The 22668-nt window shown below is 41.9% G+C and overlaps 1 pseudogene across 1 annotated transcript in view; it reads left to right on the top strand.

The window, feature by feature from the left end:
* LOC308281645 overlaps positions 1-21099 on the top strand; it is a 23795-nt pseudogene extending 2696 nt beyond the window's left edge. Inside the window, exons 3-4 of the transcript in view lie at positions 78-896; positions 21038-21099. The product of the transcript in view is annotated as an uncharacterized misc_RNA (transcript). The remainder of the gene's footprint in view (positions 1-77; positions 897-21037) is intronic.
* Positions 21100-22668: the final 1569 nt, after the last annotated feature.

Genomic DNA, 22668 nt, shown 5'->3' with positions numbered 1-22668 from the left:
ATGACAAAATAATTGCGATTATGTCAGATAATTGCGACAAGACGATTATTATTATTATTATGTAATAATTGTGACAGGCCTAGTTGGAGGAGGAGGAGGAGGAGGCGTGGGATGCCGCAACTCCATCGACAGCCAGAGCAGCCTGCTGCTGGTCCCGGGGACGGGGCTGCTCATGAGGGACGTGGGCGACGGGAGCAGCACGTCCAGCGCAGGCAGCGGCGACAGCTCCGACCATCACCCTCACCACAAGCAGCCTAACGTGACTGGAGGGCCGGGCGCCGGCCCGGGCGGCGCAGCGGAGAGAGGCAACCCCGAGCAGCCACTCCACAAACCCCGCTGCAGCAGCATCAGTGGAATAGCAGGGGTGATGTTGAGCGGCGGAGGGGACCGAGAGGCGGCCAGCCCCGAGCACCCCGGCCGGCCGCCACCGGAGCACCAGCCTGGAGTACCCGTACGTGTTGCCCCACGCCGCGCCGGCCCCCGCTGCGGCTCCATCTCCGTGCCCGACAGCTGCGTTGTGCGCGGCTTGAGTCCGGAGAAGTACGGGCGCAACGTGGGCAAGCGGAGTCCGGAGCAGCAGCACCACCCCAAGCACCACAGCTCGGACCTCCTGCTGGGGCAGAAGCAGCACCTGCTGGGCCAGGGGGGCGGCAGCGGGGAGCTCTACCAGAGGCACCACAGGGGCAGCGTGGGCAGCATCGGCCTCGGGAGCCCCGAGCACCGGCAGGCACACTTATTGACCCCGGAGCATCACGAGAAGGTCTGCGGGGTCCAGGGGGGGAGCCCCGAGATCCACAGGCACCAGTACAGTATGAGTCCAGGCAGAGACACTCAAAGAAGGCCAGCTGGAGATGAGCTATCGCCACACCATCGAGGCATTTATAATGGCATGAATGGTAAGTTTGTGCACGAGTGCATGCGTCTGTCTGTCTGTGTGTCTGTGTGTGTGTGTGTGTGTGTGTGTGTGTGTGTGTGTGTGTGTGTGTGTGTGTGTGGGGGGGGGGGGGGGGGGGTGACTATCCTGCTGTGACCTTGCAATTAACCCCATAGAACCCACAGGTAATGAGTAATTTCCTGACCCCCGGCCCTTACCCATGTGCCCAACCTCTCGTATATACAGTACATTACAGGTAGTTCACCATCAGTATTAAAGTTATACCATGTAACTTTTTTTATAAAACAAATCTTAAAATTGTCCTAACTCTTAAATCGCTAGAGTTTTAGAACACCCACTCCGTTATTTTCAGCTTCTGAAGCCTTCTCTTTATATATTTTCTTCTAGCAGTGACAGGGGCGGGATTTCCCGGCAAAATGACGTCATCATACACTACCGGCCAATCACAGCGAGGGTTATACACTGCCGGCCAATCACAGCGCATCTTGAAGTGGGGTCGCTAGCTATCACAATAGGGCGGCCATATTTGTAGGCGCCCGTGTGTCTCTATCTATACTCGGGTGAAACACTCCGTTTCTCCGGACTGCCTGAACGCACAGGAACCAGGGACCCCTCCAAAGATAGATCTCGGCGAGGTGGAGGCAGACGCGGGGGTGACGCGGGGGTGTGAGGCCCGGTCCGCGGCGAAAAACGGCCGAAAGACGCGGACGCTACTGACAACTAGTTGAGCAACTTACACAGTATAGCTTTAACATACAGTAAGCATACACGCACGCACACAGACACACACACACACACACACACACACACACACACACACACACAGCCGCAATAATAGATTATAATTTGTATTTTTTTTTTATGCCTTTACTGATAGGGATAGACAGTAGGCTGACAGGAAAAGGGTGAGAGAGATGGGGAGTGACATGCATCAAAGGCTGTCGGGATTTGAACCCGCGACACGCTGTCAGATTTCACTGAGCCTAGGTGCCTAAACCGATGTGCCAGCGGCCTAGGCCCCGAGCCATTATTGACGTTAACATTATCCTGTGAGATTTATCCAATGTATGTATCACTTATAAAATCTTGCTGGCCGGCACAAAATCCATAAAGTCAGCCATGCACGCTGGTTTGTCATGCACGCTTGGTTTGTCTATCCAAAAGGACAAACACTAGAGCCCCTCTTTGATGAAGAAAGTTGGTCAACAGTTAGAAGTTGTGACATTTTGACTTTATAAGACTGATCAGGACACATCATATGGGGGAAGTTAGCCCTGTTAGAAAGATTCCACATACTGCACACATTTATAACAGAACTATTAATCGTTCTCTAAATACTATATACATTGGGAGCCCATTGGGTCCTGACAGCGAGGAGTGGAATGCTCCCCGTTGTTTGCAAAAAAATCACGCCCCCAGTCACTGTGTCCACTCCTCGCGTGACGGAGGCGCGCCGTCCCAGGCGACCTTGAGCCATGTGAGACACCAACGAGCGAGCAGCGAGTGTCGAGCGTTGCGAAGGTCGCATGAGTCGGGGTGGCCAGAATAGTAAATCTTCGCCCTCCCGACTTTCGGCTCCCACTGTTGTGCTCAGATTCTTTTGGAACAACTTTTTAATTTGCGAGCACACACACACACACACACACACACACACACACACACACACACACACACACACACACACACACACACACACACACACACACACACAGCCACGGTGCTGAATTATTCGGCAAAGTTCTCCCCAAATCTGTGCTCCAAAACAAGCCATTCCATGTGAGATAGATGAGGTTTAAGGGCATAGACTGAGAGAAGAATATCAAAGTATAGCACCGTGGCTGTTTAAATACCCCACCGTGGCTGATAATGATTTCTGAGCCCAGGAAAAAAGTGCTGAGTGGCGTAGGCCTGGCAGAAGCTAAAGGACATATTCCTCAAGGTGAAATATCTGCCTGGTGTTGCAATATGGAGCTGAAAACATAGAAGAAAACAGCAAATGAGAACTATCTTCACAGAATAGACCTGAAACAGAAGAGGATGCCACCTACGGTACTATATCTGTGATTAAGCACTTGAACCCTAGCATCCATATTCTGGGGGAACAACAGCCAAACATAGCATTGTGAGCTTGTAGATTGGCTATTTTGACGATGCCATTTGGTGTAGATGGAAAAAAATGGTCCAAGTACAGAACCAAGTGTTCATTTCGTTGACTAGAACTATGACAAAAACGTAATAAAAACTAGACTAAACTAAGATATGATGACTAAAGCTAAGACTAAATGTAATGACAATTTCGTCAACAAATAAAAACTAGACTCAAATATTAGGGAGGGACTAGTGAACATTGGTGCGTGTGCATGCGTGCGTGCGTGCGTGCGTGTGTGTGTGTGCGTGCGCGTGTGTGTGTGTTGATGTACATGTGCTGGGTTGGTGGTTCTGACCAGACAATGTGAGGCTGTACTGGGATAACCAGGAGTTGTCTTGGTGTAGCCTACTGCACTTGGTTGGTTGAATTAGAATCATTGTTGAACTGTATTGTACTGTGTTCCTTAAAATGTTGTTTTTCATCAAAAGGATGCGAGGAAATGCTGTGTGAAATAATTTGAGATTAGATGGATATGTTCTATATTATTTGCTGACTAAAACTAGACTAACTAAAATGACGTTGTCTTGGACTAAGACAAAGACTAAAATGCTTGACTTTTAGTCGACTAAAACTTGACTAAATAAAAACAGGAGGAGGTTGACTAAAAGTGATAAAAACGAACAAGAGCGATTGAAACTGGACATTACATTAAATAAATCTCATAAAATTAACACGAGAACCAACTCACGTTTAGTTTAAGTCTAGAGGGTTTAAGTGGATAATAATGTGATGTAGGAACATACTGTATCATGATGATGCAATAGACAGCGTCCAGTTATTTATTGACTACTGGGCTGAAGATTATGTCCGTGGAGAGGAGACTGGAGATATCTGAATTCACTTTGACAATGACAGTAAAAAATAAAACAAGCCAAAAATAGTTGTCTGACACAACTGTCTTCTGACATGTCAATAGTGGGTTTGTATCTTAACTAGAAGTTTAAGTCTAGAGTTCAGGCCGCTGCGCGGCCTTCACCGCCATGTTGCGGCAGTGTGGTGTGTGTAATGGCCAAATATGGGTAATTCTTTTTTTGAGAAAAAATAGTTTTTTGAGAAAAAATAGTTTTTTGAGAAAAAATAGTTTTTTGAGAAAAAAAATAGTTTTTTGAGGAAAAAAAGTTTTGAGAAAAAAAAAGTTTTTTGAGAAAAAAAAAGTTTTTTGAGAAAAAAAAAGTTTTTTGAGAAAAAAAAAGTTTTTTGAAAAAAAAAAGTTTTTTGAAAAAAAAAAGTTTTTTGAAAAAAAAAAGGTTTTTGAGAAAAAAACATTTTGGAAAAAAAAAACGCGTGCGCGCACACACACACACACACACACACACACACACACACACACACACACACACACCCCTCTGTTGTAATTCGATACTCTACTCTGCTCAGCTCCTCTCCCCCCTCCCCCCCCCCCCCCCCCCCCCTCCCTCTGTAACTTGATACTCTGATGATCATTTTGACGTTTCAGCACTGGCCAGAATGGTCAGAATACTCTGTCAGGACTGGCTGCTCTGCGTGAGGCGAGATTTTGTTAAATTGAAATAAATGCGGTTCAAAGAGTGGCATGTTTAAAATGTGGACAGTGGGAAATTTTCACGTTTGTTCGACGTGGTGGCTATGTTTGTGAGAGGTGTTTGTGAGAATATGTAGCTAAACATTCTGGTTTAGGTTTGCCTCCAATTGATCCAATATAGATGCTTGATCATTACGTGGCTACAACATCCCCAGACATGGCCAAAATAGTTGTAGCAAACATGCTTGTGAAAGGACGTTTGCATAATAAACTTCTCTACTACATCATAAAAGCACAGTTTTGCACTTCCTTTTGTTTTAGAGTGCTCTGGCTCTAGCCCTGGCATGTATTTATCTGTGTGATTTGTGTTTCCCTGCTATAAAGGCTTTTACCATTGAAGCAACTTGAAACCCATATTACATCCGCCATAGGCCCTTGCCACATAATGCTTCACAAATCCTTAATTAGCTCATATTGTCAGGGCTCAGACAGTGCACTCTTGAGTTGATGATTTTAGCCACATGTGGTGGAACCACTGTGAACTTTACGTGCTCAACATGGAGGGTTTATGAAGGCATCATTAAAACTGTATTGTGCATTGCTCCTGAGAGAAGGGAGGAACATTGCATGAGTCTGAAAATCTGTCATTATGGTCATTTATCACTGTCAAGAATGTGTCTCTGGGTCACTCCCACAGCGCCTCCACGTCCCCACTGACCTGACAAGGACACTCAATTCTTGTATCACAACACTGTATTTACAGTGTGGCAGGGGCTTAGGAAAACGGTTAGGGTAAAGTTGGAGATTTCATTTTTTGGAAGTGTTTGGAAGTGGTGGTGTTTGTGTATGTCAACGCCACTACTGTTGCCCCAAATACAGAAACAAGTTCTGTCTTCTATTGAATAGGAGGCATTTCATATCTGTGAAGAAGATGTAGTACATTTCAGTCTGTTGGATTATTTTATTAACCCGTTTCACAGTATTATTTAATCATTTTTGGACTGCATGCGTGCCATGCATGCGTGTGCGTGTCTGATTTGGGCTGCCATGTTCCATCCTTGGTCTGCCAGCACTGTGAGTTTCAATTCAGATGCTCATAATTCTCAGGTTACACATGGCACTCTATGTCACAAACGTTCAATCCATTTAAAGTAGTGGCAAAATCCAAAATTAAAACAAAACAGAGGTCTGACCTCTTAATCCTACAATATGTTCCACTGTTGCTTTTCAGAGGCTTAGATTACAGCCAGTGTTATTTTTACTGTCTGGAGAAAGAAATACCACAACACAAACCAAAGTACTCTTAATGCAACCTAACCTGAAGCAAATGCATGAATGGCAGTGAAATCAGAACCTGATAATATCCAGATAATATCAAGTACAGGATGAAATGTATATGCATGTATGATATATATATATATATATATATATATATATATATATATATATATATATATATATATATATATATATATATATATATAAATATACTGGATGGCATGCTCAGGTATAATTTTATTTATTGAAAATGAATTTAATCATTCATTAATAGCAAATTCTTATTTACAATGGGGGTCTAGCAAAAGGCAAAGCCTCTTGAGTAAAGTAGGTAGGTGCTAAAGATAATGAAAAGTTAAAAAAAGCAGCGCACATCAAAACATTTCCAACACACCCACTGCTTACATCCAATAACAGCTAGCAGACAACACCAGGCGATTCAATAACAAAACAAAAGTAGCATACACCAGCAGTGTGACAAACAGGCAAAGCACAGCAACAAAATATACAATGGGACAACATTAAGCAGCCAACAGGCAGTGAGAATGTCCAAAATAGTCTTTAGAAGCTGACTTGGCTCTACTAAAGTTCAACACTGCTTGTTATTTAATCATGGCCTGGTTTAGATGTTGCTGCACTCTTTTTTCACCATTGGTGTGTTCACATTGCATTTTAATTGTGTTGGCCGGGATAGAGGGAGCACAGCTGTCATAATTTGGTTGACAGATTTCCCATATGCGACACTATAGCGACAGACAATTGGTCATGACCCAGACATGTACTGTAGCTTCTAGCTTCATACTCTGGTTGACTGGATGGTTAAGCCCATATGAATGCTGCACCGCCTAGGGTCTTTTTCATAAAGAAGTAGCTTTAATCGTGTTTTCTGCCCTCACAATCACAGGTTCTGCATATTAGCTTAAGCTACTCAGATGATTGGGAGGGAAAGAAACTCCTTTGGGGAGAACAAAAAGGATATATTGTGTGAGATCATCTGTTCTTGTGATGCCACTGTATACCCCGGCCTCAAGAAAAGATACACATGGGCTTTCAAGCAGTTCCTTTATAGGTGACATGGTTTCAAATGTGTTGCTGTAAGAGTCTCGAAATGCTTCACATTTCTGACTGTCTCTATTTTGTCCCCCAACTTCTATGAGCTCCAACACTCCGCTCCTGATCCTTGGCTCTCCCATCTCCCTCCCTCCCACTGCCTTTCTCCATCCTTCTATTCCACTTGCCCCGATCCCCCCTCCCCCTTTGTATGTGGGTGTGTGTGACCTTGGGAAATACTCCCCTTTGACTCTGCTTCTAAAAATATCAGCCGACCAGTAAGCCCCGATACCCCCTGTAGCAAACACATGTACACACGCACACGCAAAACAATCTTCACCTGTCAATCAGAGAGACATGATATATTGTTTTGCTTTGACAAATTGAATCTCTCAGAATTGTTGTGGATTAGGCAGCTGCTTCACAATTTTGCGCCATTTTTGCTCTGTGAGTAAATCTATTCATAACTATTGACTAGATATGATTTGCAGCATTTGCATCTGGAGGTTCTTTTGCATATGAAACCAGATTTAAATCTCTCATCATTTATACATGGTCTCTATGTGCAGCTCTCTGATTTGTTGTTTAGTAGTGCTGCAGCCATGACTGTGTAACAGGAAGAGAAGAAGCTATAGTTGGGCCTCAGATAATTCTATCCCTCTCCCCTGTCAGGGGGAAATGCCAGGATATTTCGCTCCGTCTGTCTCTTTCCTCCTCTCGTCTAATTGGCAGACAGTTTTAAAAGCCAGCTGTTGGACAGAGAGGCAACTTTGATTAGAAGGTCTTGTTTCTGGGGGAGTCGGGACACACAGTTTGCCAGAATGAGCTAAGCAAAGCAGGGTGAGGAAGTCTCTAAGTAGATTACGAGTGGAGTGTTTTCACTCTCTCTCTGCCTCCTTCTCTTTCCGCTCTTCTTCCTTGTTGTTCTGCTAAGGCAAAGGATGGCATGCCTCCCCAGCTGCAGACGAAATGTCAAGTCTTACAGACTAAGCTGCATGAAGCAACTTAAATGTTTGTTGTGGACTCGTGGTTACTTGCTGTGAAAGGATTTAGAGGAGCATTAGGCTGCCGTTACGTCCAATGGATTATTGTTATCACACAGCATTAGCTGTGCTGCTATATAGTATCCATATTACCTTTACTCTGTATATTTTTTTAAGATTTGTTTTTCAGCTTTTTATGCCTTTATTCAGTAGACTGACAAGAAACGGGGAGAGAGACAGGGAGTGACACGCAGTAATGGTCGGGAACGGGACTCGAACCCGCGACACGCTGTCAGGCATAACAGCCTATGTTGTATGGACTGCTAGGCCAGTGGGCGCCCCCACTGTACGTTCTAAGTTTCAGGCCAATTGAACACTGTGTTCATGATTGTGGCATTTTGTGCAAAACGGACACCTTTCACTACAGACATAATATATGAATTTTCATGAGGTTTGGACAAAATCGTCAGAGTGTGTTTTCAAAATTGTGAGTTCTTCCTTGGCTCACGGGAGTGTGCGTGCAAAGTTTCACACCCATCAGTCCAGCAGTGCCCGACATTAGCTGTTCACAGACCGACGGATGGACAGACAGACTCACAGGAGTGAAAACATAATGCCTCGCCTTCGGCCGGACCGGCCTGGCGGGGATAATCAGTAATTCTACTTTCACTTACATACTGCTATTGTACTCAACTTCCTTTGGAAAAGCAAGAATTACTGACAGTTATACTGTTTTGATCAGGAAGATAATCCGTTTAAGTGCCTTGAACCTCTTTAATAAGACAATCTTAAGCTTTCTTATAAAAGCTATAAGAAATACGGTCACCACTGATGAGCATCATTTGGAGAGAAATGGTCTGGTAGGGTGAAATGGTATTTGTATGCATCGTAACGTACATATTATATAGCATAACATAACTTCTACTTGTTCTCAGAAGGATATAGTACTACTATTTCCACCCCTGCATGTGTCATCTCAGCAATCTTCAAAAATCTTCAGTTGTCACACTGCAAGCTGGTGTGATACTGACTGAGCATATACCAAGAGTACTGTAGAGTGGAGATGACCAGCTCAAACATTGATTTCCCTTCTTGCTTAAAGGAGAATTTCAGCCTAGAAGGTTATTTTACATTTAGTTTGCGCTCTTCTCTCCCAAAAATAGTTGTCCAGATGTAACTTTCTTTCTACCTACCCGACCACAGCTTCAAACAGGAGCGATTGGTTATATTAATACGCTTAATTATTTCAGTACATGTCTCTTGTGCATAATGACCTGGTTAAGCCAGGGTTTCGCACTGGGTGCCACCATTATCACCATTATTTGTTTATAAGAGAATCTGGCCTACTATTTTTGGGAAAGCGAACTAAAGGTAAAGTAACCTTCTAGGCGGAAATTCTCCTTTAAGCTGCAGACGTTACAACACTTGGGCGAAAGACATATTTAACATTCGCCTGTCAGACACATGTGTGACTCCTTAGTTGGCTGTCATAATCAGTATACCGTCCCTAGGAACCAGTGTCACATTTGGATGACAATATGGTATTTAGATTTTGTAATCACAGCTGTTGCCAATTATGTATCTGAAAAGTCCTTACCTACAGTAACTGCAGCCATTCATTAAGGGGTGCATGATTAAGCATTTTGTCTTATCAGATATCGTTGTCATCTTTAATCCTTCATCTCCTTAGTGTTTGCTCCCCCTAGAGATTGCAGGCAGCCTAATCGTTCCTGCTGTTGTGTGCGGTGTAACACTGAAATATTGTATGGCTTTACATTGAAGATGATATCAGCTAAACACAAAATTGGGTCATGGAATATAACCGCCAGACTGCAGACACTTTCAATTAGGTAGATTATATGACAGAGAAAGGGATAGAATTAGCTACAGTATAATGCTTGTAGAGCGCATTTTCATGCATATTTTCATGCTCAATTTCATGCATAGTTCCGTAATTGAGCAATCAAGCAATCCGAGCAATCAATTGTAAATGTCATGATGATATATTCAATGAAAAACCTTTTATACATTTTATATTTTATACTTCAGCGATTTACTCTCTCTTTACTTTAAAATGTTTGCCAATTTCCATTCTTTGACTAATTTTTTCAATCGAATATGTTGAAGCAAACTGGCTAAATATAGTTGTTTACTCAAACTAAAGAAGATCACACTATGAAGCCATACTTGTGTAAATACAGCTTTTCATTTACACATTCAGACATATTGACACTCATCATTTTACGTTGTCTGTAAAAAGAAAAAGAGTCAGAGTGTAAAATAGATGAAAAATGTTTTAATTGAGATGGGGAAAAGGTCAAAATGTGTTAATGTACGATGTGAGAAAACAAGTCATCAGTATAAAATCATTTTCAGAATGAACTCAGGCTACAATATAGTGGTCTTTGCTTCAAAACAACTACAGTATGTAGTACAGTATGTATGTGGAAATATTTATAGCCTATTGTCTTTTTTATGTTATACTTACTTGTATAACATCCTTGTTATACGACAGGGCTGTGTGTACAGCTCCAAATACTGATTCCCTTGTATTCAGTCTCAGTGGAAGAGGTACTTAAGTTGGGTAAATGATCTCTTTTGGTTAAAATAAGTGTTAAATAGCTCTATATTCTGATAGTACTCATTGCTATATAGTGTTTGTTCAGTAACAGGAGTCTCCAATCTCCATGTCTCTCGTCTCGCTATTTATTAAGCATTTTCAAATTAAACGTGAATTAAAAGTAAAATCGGAAGTGATGATACGAAGAAATTAGCAGACAACATTGGAACTGTAACACTATAAAAAATTAAGCTAAACGGGTACGCTCTCCTGATTGTCTGAAAATCTGTCACCTACCTGAAGAATTATTTTTCATCGAAAGTATTTGCTGTTCATCAAAGAGCTGGAGAGACGGGAAGATCCCTGTTACTGAACAAACACACTCTATAGCAATGATTACTATGTATGTGTAGGGTGTGTGTTTGTGTATGTGTATGTGTAATGTAAAAACATTACTTAATCAGAATATAGTGCTTTAACCTTGTAACAAAAAACATTTTGTTTTAACCTTTAATTAAAGTAGCAATACCACAAAGTAGAAATATGCTGTTACAAGTAAAAGGCCTGTATTAATTTTACTTGAGTAAAAAGTATATACTTATTGGCATCAAAAAACACTTACATTTCTAAAGTCAGAGTAGTCAAAATGTGTCAAATAATCTAACTCTGCAAAGTAGCGAACAAATGTAGTGGACTGATGTACTGATATGTAGTGTAGCGTAGAAGTATAAGATATGGAAAAATGAAAATACTCAAGTAAAGTAAAAATACATCAACATTGTATAAATATTTCTCAGTTGAAGTTGTTTTATCCTCATTAACATCTTACTTAAAGTATTTTGTAAGAAGTTCCACTACTATTAGGGTCATTGCTTGAGAAACACTGCTTAGGGCTGTCACAATTATTACATAATCGTCTAATCGCAATTATTTGACATAATCGGGATTATTTTTCATAATCGTCATTATCGTTTCCATGTTGAAAAATGTTCATATATTTAAAAAATTGTGGAAATAGCGATGCGACGCTGTAGATTGGCTATTTCCACTATCAATGTTCTTTTTTAAATATAAAGTTGTCAAATATGTCAGTAATCTTTTTATATTTAGGTTATGCGTCATATCTGCCATGTGCAACTTCAAAGCCTAAAAGCAAAACAGAAATGTAATTGTCAACGACAAAAACACAATTAAATCCTTAATCGCAATTATTTGAGTGACAATTAATCGTCATGTAAAATGTCATAATCGTGTCAGCCCTAACACTGCTATATATGTGGCCGATTTTTCTTTCCCTTTGATTAAATATATCATCATCTCAGAATGTACTAGACAGTGTTGAAACCAATCACATTACCCTGTATGGCTTCTGAAAGTTTCTCATTTTCTTTGTGCGCACTTACGACAAAAGTCCATTCCATTACCTTTTTGGTCTGGCATTGGAATAGTTTGAGCTGCAAGTGAAAAGATAATTGAGAAAGATCTTGGGTTGCTTTGAGCTGAAATGAGGTGGTCATGGTTGTAGGGCACATTGCCCTTTTAATAGATTGATGTACTGTTGCTAGCCAAGTGATTTCTTACATGCCTGTACTGTTAAGTCAGAGGGTTCATTTACCATGACTCCTACTCCATATTTTACATTTTTATGTCTTACCATAATCCCCTACTTTGTCATAGTACAGTGTCACACAAAAGTAGCAAAAATGGCCACCCGACAGCAAGAATTATAGTTTCATACTGACATTTCTTAAGATCCCTTGCATTGGCCACTGTTCTTGAATTCCTGTGATGCTCCCTTTGTGTGAAACAGGTGTGATATCAGACATGTATGTGATTTATGCACAGTATTAATTTAAATCTGAAAGTGTAAAAATGTACCCCCGGTGTTAATGTTGTGACATCCGCACATCTGTCTCTGCTTAGTTCCTTGTTATCCCCACCATCAGTATTTCATCTATGCGTACAGTGGCAAATTGCCTCCGCTCAACTGTTTTACACAGCGAGACTGTGCACTCTCTTTCATACTGTATCCTTACATGATCGATTTGCATATGAAGAAGACTTCATTTCTAGTCGTTTCTGTACAAGGTACAAGGTTTTTACTGTAAACTTGCATGTGAATATTAGTAGTTGCAGTTTCTAAAGTGTAGTTGCTTATTTGGGCTTGCTTTCTAATTTAGTTTAAACCGGTGGTTCTCAAATATTTTCATGTCACAGACCTTGTATTTTTTGGTCATGGACCCTCCAAAATATCATATTATATTATACAATATTTGTGTTGTTGTTTCAAATACTTTGAAAATATTTCAAATTGTATTTTTAATTTCATTCATATATATATATATATATATATATATATATATATATATATATATATATATATATATATATATATATATATTATTATTTTTTTTTAAATAGCAGATGCGACACGTTGTGAGCTGGTTGATCGTCTATTTTCAAATAGACAATCTTATATGTCTTATATAGGGTTGAAGTTGTAAAACTAATTCTGATGCTATATTAACCAAATCAGCTGGGACCAACTGTGTGTGCATGATCATGCGGCCTGTAGTCGCTTCTTTGGGGCTTGTTTTCACAGACCCGGGCCGCTTGTTTCTCTCACAAAATCTGGCAACGCTGGATCAGTCTTCTTTCGTGAGGGAAGGGAGCGGCAAAGTATTGTAAGCTAGTGTAAACAATTTCTAGCCGTAGGAAGTAGGTCAGCGAGGTCCTGAGACGTGGGGGACTTGTGAGGCGAAAACTCATTAAATGTGGACCCTTGGCACTAGGCAAAGCAGCAAAGCATTCTGGGATGGTGATGGGATAAACTCATTGACAATAGGAGAGGTTGCCAATATTGCCCCCCCCCCCTCCCCCCCCTCCCCAACACTCACACTCACACTCACACACACACTCACACACACACACACACACACACACACACACACACGCACACACACACACACACACACACACACACACACACACACGTTCATCCCACCACCCCCGAGACGCTATGCTATACACACACACAATTGTTATTATCTTTTTATTGTTAATTTCCTACATAATTGTAGAAACCTTGGATGCCCAAAACCGTTACTTTTCAGGAAATGGATACAATGTTGTTATTATTTAGTCACTCACAAGCTCTTTAAAAATGTTTAAAATGCACAGACACACTTAACCACTTTAACTTTCACCTTTGACAAATGTTCCAACATAGCAACAATAGCAGATCTACAGTATGGGTACCAATGTGTCGCAATGGCACGCATTGTGAACTTGTAGATCGGCTATGTTCGCTGCTTTTGTGGCACACTGTCAAAGTAGAGCATTAGTTTACAAAAAAAACAAAACATTTAAATATGGAGATACGACTCTCCGCCCCACAGCGACCATTTGCAATGAGTGACTGGTTAAGCAGTGGAAATAGGGCAACAGACGTTTATCTTACAAATGTGCCCATGAATGTTTAATTTCCCTTTGAGAGTTGGAGCCAAACATGAATGTGTGTCCTATAGGTACAAATGAGACAAGATGGGCTTCACTGCACAGCATGGCTTTCACATCAAAACATAAAACACAACATCTGCGGCTGATGCTGATGCAATGGATTGTGAATGCAGTTGTATGTTTTGCTCGTTGAAATGAACTATTTAAAGGAAGATAGATAGATATTATCCATTTGAACCCTAGTGTCCATATTCTGCCACAAATAGCAGATCTACAAGCTCGTAGATCAGCTATTTTCGGCAAAGAGGTTTGGTGTAGAGGGGGAAAAAGAGCAGACTAAGTACAGAGTGAAAGGTCTAGTTTATTAAGTATTGGCGGTTCAAGTGGTTAAATATCTGAAAACACAAATTGACATGAATCCAAAATACACTGATGATCGTGCGGTCAAATGATGAAACTATATGGAATCTATGAAAAGGTTGTGGGGGTCCCTGCTTCATCTCTCTCTCAACTAAGGAGTCCTTGGCCTGAAAACGTTGAAGACCCCTTAGATAGATAGATAGATAGCACATCAGTGTGTCATGTACATCTGGCTTTTGATGTCCATAGCTTTCTCCTCGTGTCCCTTGATCGGAGGAGATAAACTAGAATTGAGATCAGAAGGCCAACACAAGAGAAGCTGGAGACACACACACACACACACACACACACACACACACACACACACACACACACACACACACACACACACAGAGACAGAAGCCCATAGGGCACCAATTAGCCAGCTGTATTCCAGTGAGTCTCATGCTCTCCTCTCCTGACAGTAACTCTCAGTGCCGGGCCAAACTTCCAGCATCAACCTATTTACTATTTTCACCAGCCTCAATCACTCTCTGTATTTCCATGCTTTCTTTACATTTTTATCCCACGATTTTGTAACCCATTATTCACCCGTTACCAATTGCCTAAGCTGTAATCCTGGGTGTACCTTCCCTCTGCCAACCTGGGGAGGGCCCCCGAACTGAGCTTATGCTTCCTTCAGTACATGAGGAGTGAGCAAGCCGCTTCTTATCACCTGACATGGGGGTGTCTCCCCGGTAGGACATAGCACGTGGAAGGAACACATTATTCCAACCAGTTCCTTTCCCCTCCATCAGGCGCCCCGGCTGGCCAGGGGGAGGCATTATAGAGACCAGGATTGTAAGGGTACTTACTTACCCTAGGGAACACGGGGAGAACATGCAAACTCCACACAGAAAGGCCCTTTCGGCAACCCCACCCAGGGTACGGGCGCTGATGACGCGGAGGAGAGAACACGCGCCCCTGTATTTCCATGCTTACACAATACACTACACATCAGTTAGTGACTATTAGAAATGAAGAAACTAAAAATGGCCAAATCCATAGTTGTACAATATGGCTTTGATAATGGCATCGTGCACATTGAACTATCCAGAGCTTGTAGATCTGCTATTTTCAGCGTGCGGCGGCCGGCACCCTCGTTTTGTCAGATCATACATTAAAGGACAACTTTAGTTTTTTACAACAAGGGTTCATATTTTAGATTGTAATTAAAGAATATAAAAGATGAGTGTTAAATTGATTTCATTTACTTCTTTCTATTGTTTTAGAGATTCTTATTTCAGTGGTTGGGGGCATGTGTACAAGTGGCTAAATATGTCATTTTACACAGAATAAGCCCATTCCCAAGATACAACGCAACCTTTCATGGTTGGATGTGACTTATGGGGGCTAGAAGTGTTACTGTTAATAGCAATAAAGAAACTGCTGGCTTTTGTGTCTAAAAAGACATATTTAGCCACTTGTACGCATGCCCCCATGCGTACGCATGCCCCACATTTTATCACGGTAAATGCGATAAAACAATAGAATAAAGCAAATGAAAACATTTTAACACTCACTTTTTCTTTTCTCTAATTACAATCTAAAATATGAACCCTTGTTGTAAAAAAACAAAGTTGTCCTTTAAGCCAGGGTTGGGCAACTTTGATGATGGAGAGGGCCACAACATTTTCACACTCACTCCAGAGGGCCACAATGCTATACATAGCAAAAATAGCCGATCATTTTGAGCTTGTAGATCTGCTATTTTTGCTATTTTTGAATTGGAATCCTGAAAAGTAACTTGTTTTAAAATTTCAAATGCATTTATATGTTCTTATGTTAACTTTATGAACTTAAATACAAATACATTGGACATAAAAAATACAATAACATTTTAATACTAGTCATTCAGCTACTAATATAGACTGAAGTAATTAAAGAAGGTCATTTTTTCTATGTTTAGAATAATTGTAACAGCTGAAATCAATAATATATCAGTAGTTCAATATCAACCTGCGGGCCGCATTAAGTGAAGGTGTGGGCCGCATGTGGCCCCCGGGCCGCCAGTTGCCCATGTATGCATTAAGCATGTTGTGGAGAGAAATCGCAGTGGTCTGAATTACCCCTACGATTGAGTTATGCTGCAGGAACGAAACAGTAGCTACGTACTGTACCACTGCTGCAGCTGGAAACAAGAAATGGGAGAGAGAGAGAGAGAGAGAGAGAGAGAGAGAGAGAGAGAGAGAGAGAGAGAGAGAGAGAGAGAGAGAGAGGGAGAGGGAGAGAGAGACGGGAAGATAAAGGTGAATTACTTGTTTATAGCTCTGTGTAAAGGGGGTACTCCATTCCTCTCTCATTTGCGTGCGGATCACATTCAGAGGTGCTACTCTACATCAGTGGTTTGGAAGGTTCCCAAACGTTTTATCTTGAGACCCAAAAGAGAAGTTCCATCATGTCCAGGACAAACTAGTGAAAATAGACGACCTACTAAAATGGGTCCCAACCCACTGTTTGGGAAACAGTGCTCTACATTATGTAGACTTTAAACAGATATGCTAAAGTCTAGGATTTTAAAATCAACATCCCAATGGGGAATAGCTCATAAATTAATGTAAGTAGTAGACCATAATTTGGTTAAATGCCAATTAGCCTTAAAGTGGCAGTGTAAAAATTCCAGTACTGTTAATTGAGAAGCAACATGCTCCAGTGTGTTACTGCGGGATAATTCCCTCCTTATTATTTTACATTCTTTGTTCAGTAGCCACAAATGACCTCAGTGTTATGCATTCTGTGCATAATTGCCTATTATGTGTTGTTGTACAACTGCGTTACGTTCAACGCATTGTTGAACATAAGAGCAAGTAACCGTGCCATTTAGCTACTTGAAGGGTCTATCACCAAGAAGCTATAGCCAACCAGAAGCTAGCCATTCAGAAGCTAGCCAACTAGAAGCTAGCCCACCAGAAGCTAGCCAACCAGACAGACTGACCGCAAGATAAATGGAAGGTCACTGATCTACAGTGCATCACCACATGCTCTCCTATCCAGCCAGCCTGAATTATTTATGTGGCAGATTTTTAGGAGATCTGAGACGCTGGCCTTGTGAAATTACCTTCCATTGATCCTGTAAGCCAAGAGAGAAAGGAATAGAGAGTGAGGGGGAGCGATGGAGAGAACCAGAATGAGGGAGGGAGAGAGATATAGCTATAGATCAAAGCGAACAGAGAGATGAGGTGCCCAGCAGAGCGCAGGTTGATGTGTTTACTTTCTTGATACAGACATCAATAACAAATTGATTACTCATTTTGTGAAAATATAGACACACAAATCATCCTGGAAAATGGTATCGCTGTATGTCTTTGTCTTGAACCAGCTCCTCCAACGCTTTTCAAGCTTGTTTTTTTTAGGGCACAAAAGAGATAAGACTTTCCGTGATTGCATTATCTTTTATTTATATACCGTAATAAGGTTATGACTCTCTTCTATGGATTTTAAGATTATGAGTTATATAAAGTTTATAATTGGCCTCTGGTTGCAGAGGAAAATGGTACAGCCTAGATCTGGAGCAGTGATTTATATACAGTATGTGTGGGAGCAGCTTTCCTCCCAAGCCAATCTCAGGGATCCTTTTTTGTGGGGAAATTAAGGAGTCTTTCTTCCAAGCGCTGGTGCAGAGAGAGGTGCAACTTTGGCAAAGTTAAGCGTGGCATTATTCTCCAATAATCACATTATCTACTCTTTCTCTGACCCCCGCACAACCCTGTCCCTCTCTACATCTCTCTCACCCCTTTAAATTCAATTTGGGTTTCAACACCCCGGCTATAACTAAATCACCACACATCCTCCAAGTGCGAGGTCTCTCTTTTCACAGCTCTCTCCCTTTGGAGGTGGTGGGTAGGAGGAGCTGCTTAGATTTCTCAAATAGATAGTCGTATCAATAGATAGTCATATCATCAGTAATTAATCCCATTAGATTTAAAGGGATTCTCTCGACATTGACACTGTGGCTGGTGTATATTAACCTAGTCTATATCCTATCACATGCCGGGCCCTTTACAATATTGTGACCGTGGTGGTGTGTGTGTGATTGCTGACCTTGAGACAGCAAATCCATTTAAGCTAATTGTGGCCAGTCTACAGTGGCATCAGTCCATCAGGGCGATGTTTGCCATTAGCCGGACTAGTTTCAGTGGTGTCAGTTCAGAAAAAGCTAAGGTATGGCAACATGACTCGTGTCTTGAACGCGCGCGAAGGCGCGCATTCAAGACACCAGTCATCTTGCCATACCTTATCAACAGGCATGATTCATTTATTTTGAGAAGTACATTTTCTTTTTTTTCGACCGTTTCTACGGTTTCTTGGGCTGGATATGGCAGCCTGGAACAGTTGTTCAAGTGCAGCTAAACTTGGCATAGTAAATGTGCCACAATTAGCAATAATGCATTGCACCTGTGCAGCTGAAATGTGGAGAATATAATTATACGGTAGGCTAATACCTTGTTGAAGTGACCATTTTGTAAAATTTTGCATTTGTAGTTATTTTACTGTATTTTAACAACATAATAACCAGCACAAAGAGACATTTGTGTATTTATATTTAAAAGTAACTTTTATTTCCCCCCCTGAACCCAAGGTAGCCTATGGCAGCTGCATACCCCTGCCATACCCAATTGACGCCCCTGACTAGTTTGCCACTGGTTCAACTTTCAAATGTCATAATTACCATTCAAATGGCAGCCAGTTGGCCTTTGTAAGTGTTTCTGTGTGCACGTGTGTGCACGTATGTGTGTGTGTGTGTGTGTGTGTGTGTATGTATGTGTGTGCGCGTGCCTGCGTGTGTGTTTGCGTGCGCGTGGTGGAGATGGGGAACACGTGATCATGTACCGTATTCATCCTTCTCTCTAGGCAAGACCATTATCCTTCCTTTAGCCATGAAATCAATTCCATTCCACACATCTGGACCTCCACAGGACCCCCCAACCCCACCACACTCTAAAGGAGTTATTCATATAATAAAATATAATATCTCCTCGTTCCCCTCCCCCTGCTAAGATAAACAGAGCCACGGAGGGGGTGGAGACGATAGTAAAGACCCGTAGTGGAATCTTTCGCAGAAGTCGGCGGCAGTCACGAGAGCGTTATGAATCTTTAATGCAGACGCCAGCGCGCCAAGGAGAGGAAATGTGCAGAAAACGTGATTAAAGGCTCGTGGGGAGGGAACGGGGAAGCGAGAGGAAGTGAACGCCGGGAAGACTGAAAGAGTTGTTTAACCCATTAAGACCCGGGGCCGAGGCTACAAATGCCTTCTGAATCCCCCCCGTCTGAAACTGTTTCGTGCCAGGGACCCCCAGAAGAGTCTTTCCTTGGCAAACTCACACAGAATGTGAATTACTGGTGGCTGCATGTCAACTGAACTACTGCTGCAGAGGTTGGGACGGACGGGGGAAAAGCTCATCTACACCAGGGGTCTTCAACAGGGGGTCCGGGACCCCTAGGGGGTCCTCAGAGTTACTGCAGGGGGTCCTCTAAATCTTCCAATCCTTTTTATATTAACAACTTGAACCATATTCTGAGAACTGTAGCCAAAAATAGCAGATCTACAAGCTGCGCGAGGCGATGCGAGGCGATGTAAGCTTGTAGATCGGCTATTTTCGGCAAAAAGGTTTGGTGTAGAGGGGAAAAAGAGCAGACTAAGTACAGAGTAAAAGGTCAAGTTTATTAGGTAATGACGGCTCAAGTGGTAAAATACTTGAAAACACAAATTGACATGAATCCAAAATACACTGATGATTGTGCTGTCAAACGATGAAAAGGTTGTGGGGGTCCCTGCTTCATCTCTGTCTCAACTAAGGGGTCCTTGGCCGGAAAATGTTAAAGACCCCTGATCTACACAACACAACACTGAAAATATATCAAAAGCAATATCTAGAACCAATAACTACTTGCTCATGCAGGTTAAACAAATAATCAGGAAGAAGGTTTAGTTAACACAACACTGAAAAACACAACACAACAACTATCAGGATACCACAGATCTGATGCTACTTCTAAACAATGTCTGCTGCATTAAAGGTGGAAAACAGCCATCTCTAATTGTTATTCTATTAAAATAATGCATTTTATGGTGCCATATTGTAACCATCAGATGCCATCACAAACCATATACAGCACAAATGACAGAGATGTTGCTTTGTTAGGCGCGCTACACACAGTTGCGACAGCTATCATGTCCGTGTAGTCTGAGAATGAGTGGGGGAGGGGATGATCCCATTCATTGTCAACGGAGGTCAAGTGTTTTTTTTGTCGTTGCCATGTCTCTTGGCCAAAAGACAGCCTTCGGTTGAGCAAGAGACACGGCAACGACAAAAACCAAACAACCTTCCATTGACAATGCATTGGACTCACCCGTCACCCCCTCATTCTCAGACGATACGGAGAAGATGTCTCACGCAGCTATGTGAATGCGGCCTTACATGTTGTTCAGGTCAGTCTCCATTCATTCATTGTATTCATCTTGTGCTTCAGTTTAGTCACAACTGCCATTGTTGGCAATGATCAAGTGACAATGATATCCCCAGTGTATGTCTGATAACAGTTTTCTCTGTGACAGACACCATTTCTCAGTGTAGCCTAAAGTGGCACAATTCAATACTATTTTATTTACGAGTCATTTTTCATCTTGGCAGTCAAGCAGGTAATTCAAGCTCCAACACATCACATTAATGAGACTGCAAAACTATTGAAATTCACCTCTCTCACTCTCTCCCTCTCTCCCCTCCTCTGTTTCTGTCTCCCTCTCTCTCTGCCCTTCCCTCAGCCTTGATATCAGCTGGCTGCTGCACCAACAACTGTAGAAATGTCAAGCTATGGGACAGGTAAGACTAATTCACCCTCTCTTTTCATAAGCATATTTTGTGCTAGTAATTAGATCCTTTGAGAAGATGAGAATAAGCTTGGCAAAGGTTATTATCAACAGTATACTTCTCCCTATCTTCTAATTAGTTTCTGTTATCTCAAGCTATACTCTACGCAGTCTGCAGTCTTCAGACACCACGTCATGTCTTGCTGCTGGAAACTCAGGTCTATACTTAGAGGAAAATGGACAAATCAAAAGCCACTGACTAAGCACCATGCATTGCATAGTATGCATGCAACTATGCATATGGTATGCATACTATCCAATGCATGGCTCCCTTTGGGCACCAGTCTACTTGGAGAGCATCACATGTCGGGAATGATGCAAGTTGTGAATAGGGATGGGACGATAAGCGATATTATCATTTATCGCGATAAAAAACACTCACGATAATCGTATCGTGAAGATTTAATTTATTGTGAAATCGTCCTCTTTCATGCACTGGGATCAAGCTTTTATTTGCTGAGCTGCATATCCAGTCCCATTTAAACCCTCTATTGGTAAAACCTAGATAATTTTTTTCACTCTCAAATCTCTTTGCCAAAAAATAGCCAATCTACAAGCTCACAATGCGTTGCGTTACAATGCGTTGTGAGCTTGTAGATCTGCTATTTTTTGGCAAATGTTCCGCCGCCGGAGTAATGGATGTTGGTGATATTTTGATTATCGCGATTTGGTCACAATAATCGTGATATGGCATTTTCATATCATCTCATCCCTATTTGTGAAAGATTAGGAACACATACCCCACCCGACTTTTGTCAAAGTACTTGCTGCACCCAGTATGGTTTCCGTTACCCCAGTACAAACAACGTTAGATATTACAATGAGCAGGTTAGTTATTAACAGGCAGCGGGCTTACTTGGGAACAATGCAAGTATGATTGAATAAATATGGAGATACAGGGTTCCCTGATGTTGTAAAGGAACTGCTGATGTAGTGTTAATGGCGTACCTGAGCCTACACGAATGGAGTTCCAATGTACATGCGCTACTGCTTATGTTGGCGCAGTGGCGCGCAGCTCGCCAATGCACACCCCCAGGGATAGACAGACACACACCCAGGTTTCCTGAATTAATAGATATAAGATTGATGAATATGACATTTGTATTCATAACCTCTGACATTCAGGGAAAGATTTGTCACATCCAGTGAGAATGAGCTCGACAGCACCGCTGGGTGGCTGCAGCTGTACTCATACGGACATACATATGGACATATGGACAGACAGACAAACAGACAGACAGACACGCGCACACACGGTCAAATGTTGGAACGGTAGGCACCACTCAAAAAGAAATAAATCACACCCGGTGTGAAGTGAACGGTGCCTTTAAGTAGATCGTTTCATTAAGCTATATATGAATGATTGTGTTGTCCATTAATTTCAAGGCTGCTCACCAGCGCCACTTGGTCACCCAGCGGTATTGCAGCTGTTGAGGCCGTCCTCATACATACCACAGACATATTGTGCACCGTACTCATACATACCCAGTATTGTATTAGTCATGTCACGCGGTACCACATCGTCC

This window comes from Nannobrachium achirus (genome assembly GCF_963921795.1).
Source record: "Nannobrachium achirus genome assembly, chromosome: 3".
Lineage (NCBI taxonomy): Eukaryota > Metazoa > Chordata > Actinopteri > Myctophiformes > Myctophidae > Nannobrachium > Nannobrachium achirus.
The sequence above is the reverse complement of the archived record's forward strand: the minus strand, read 5'-3'. Positions and strand labels throughout refer to the sequence as shown.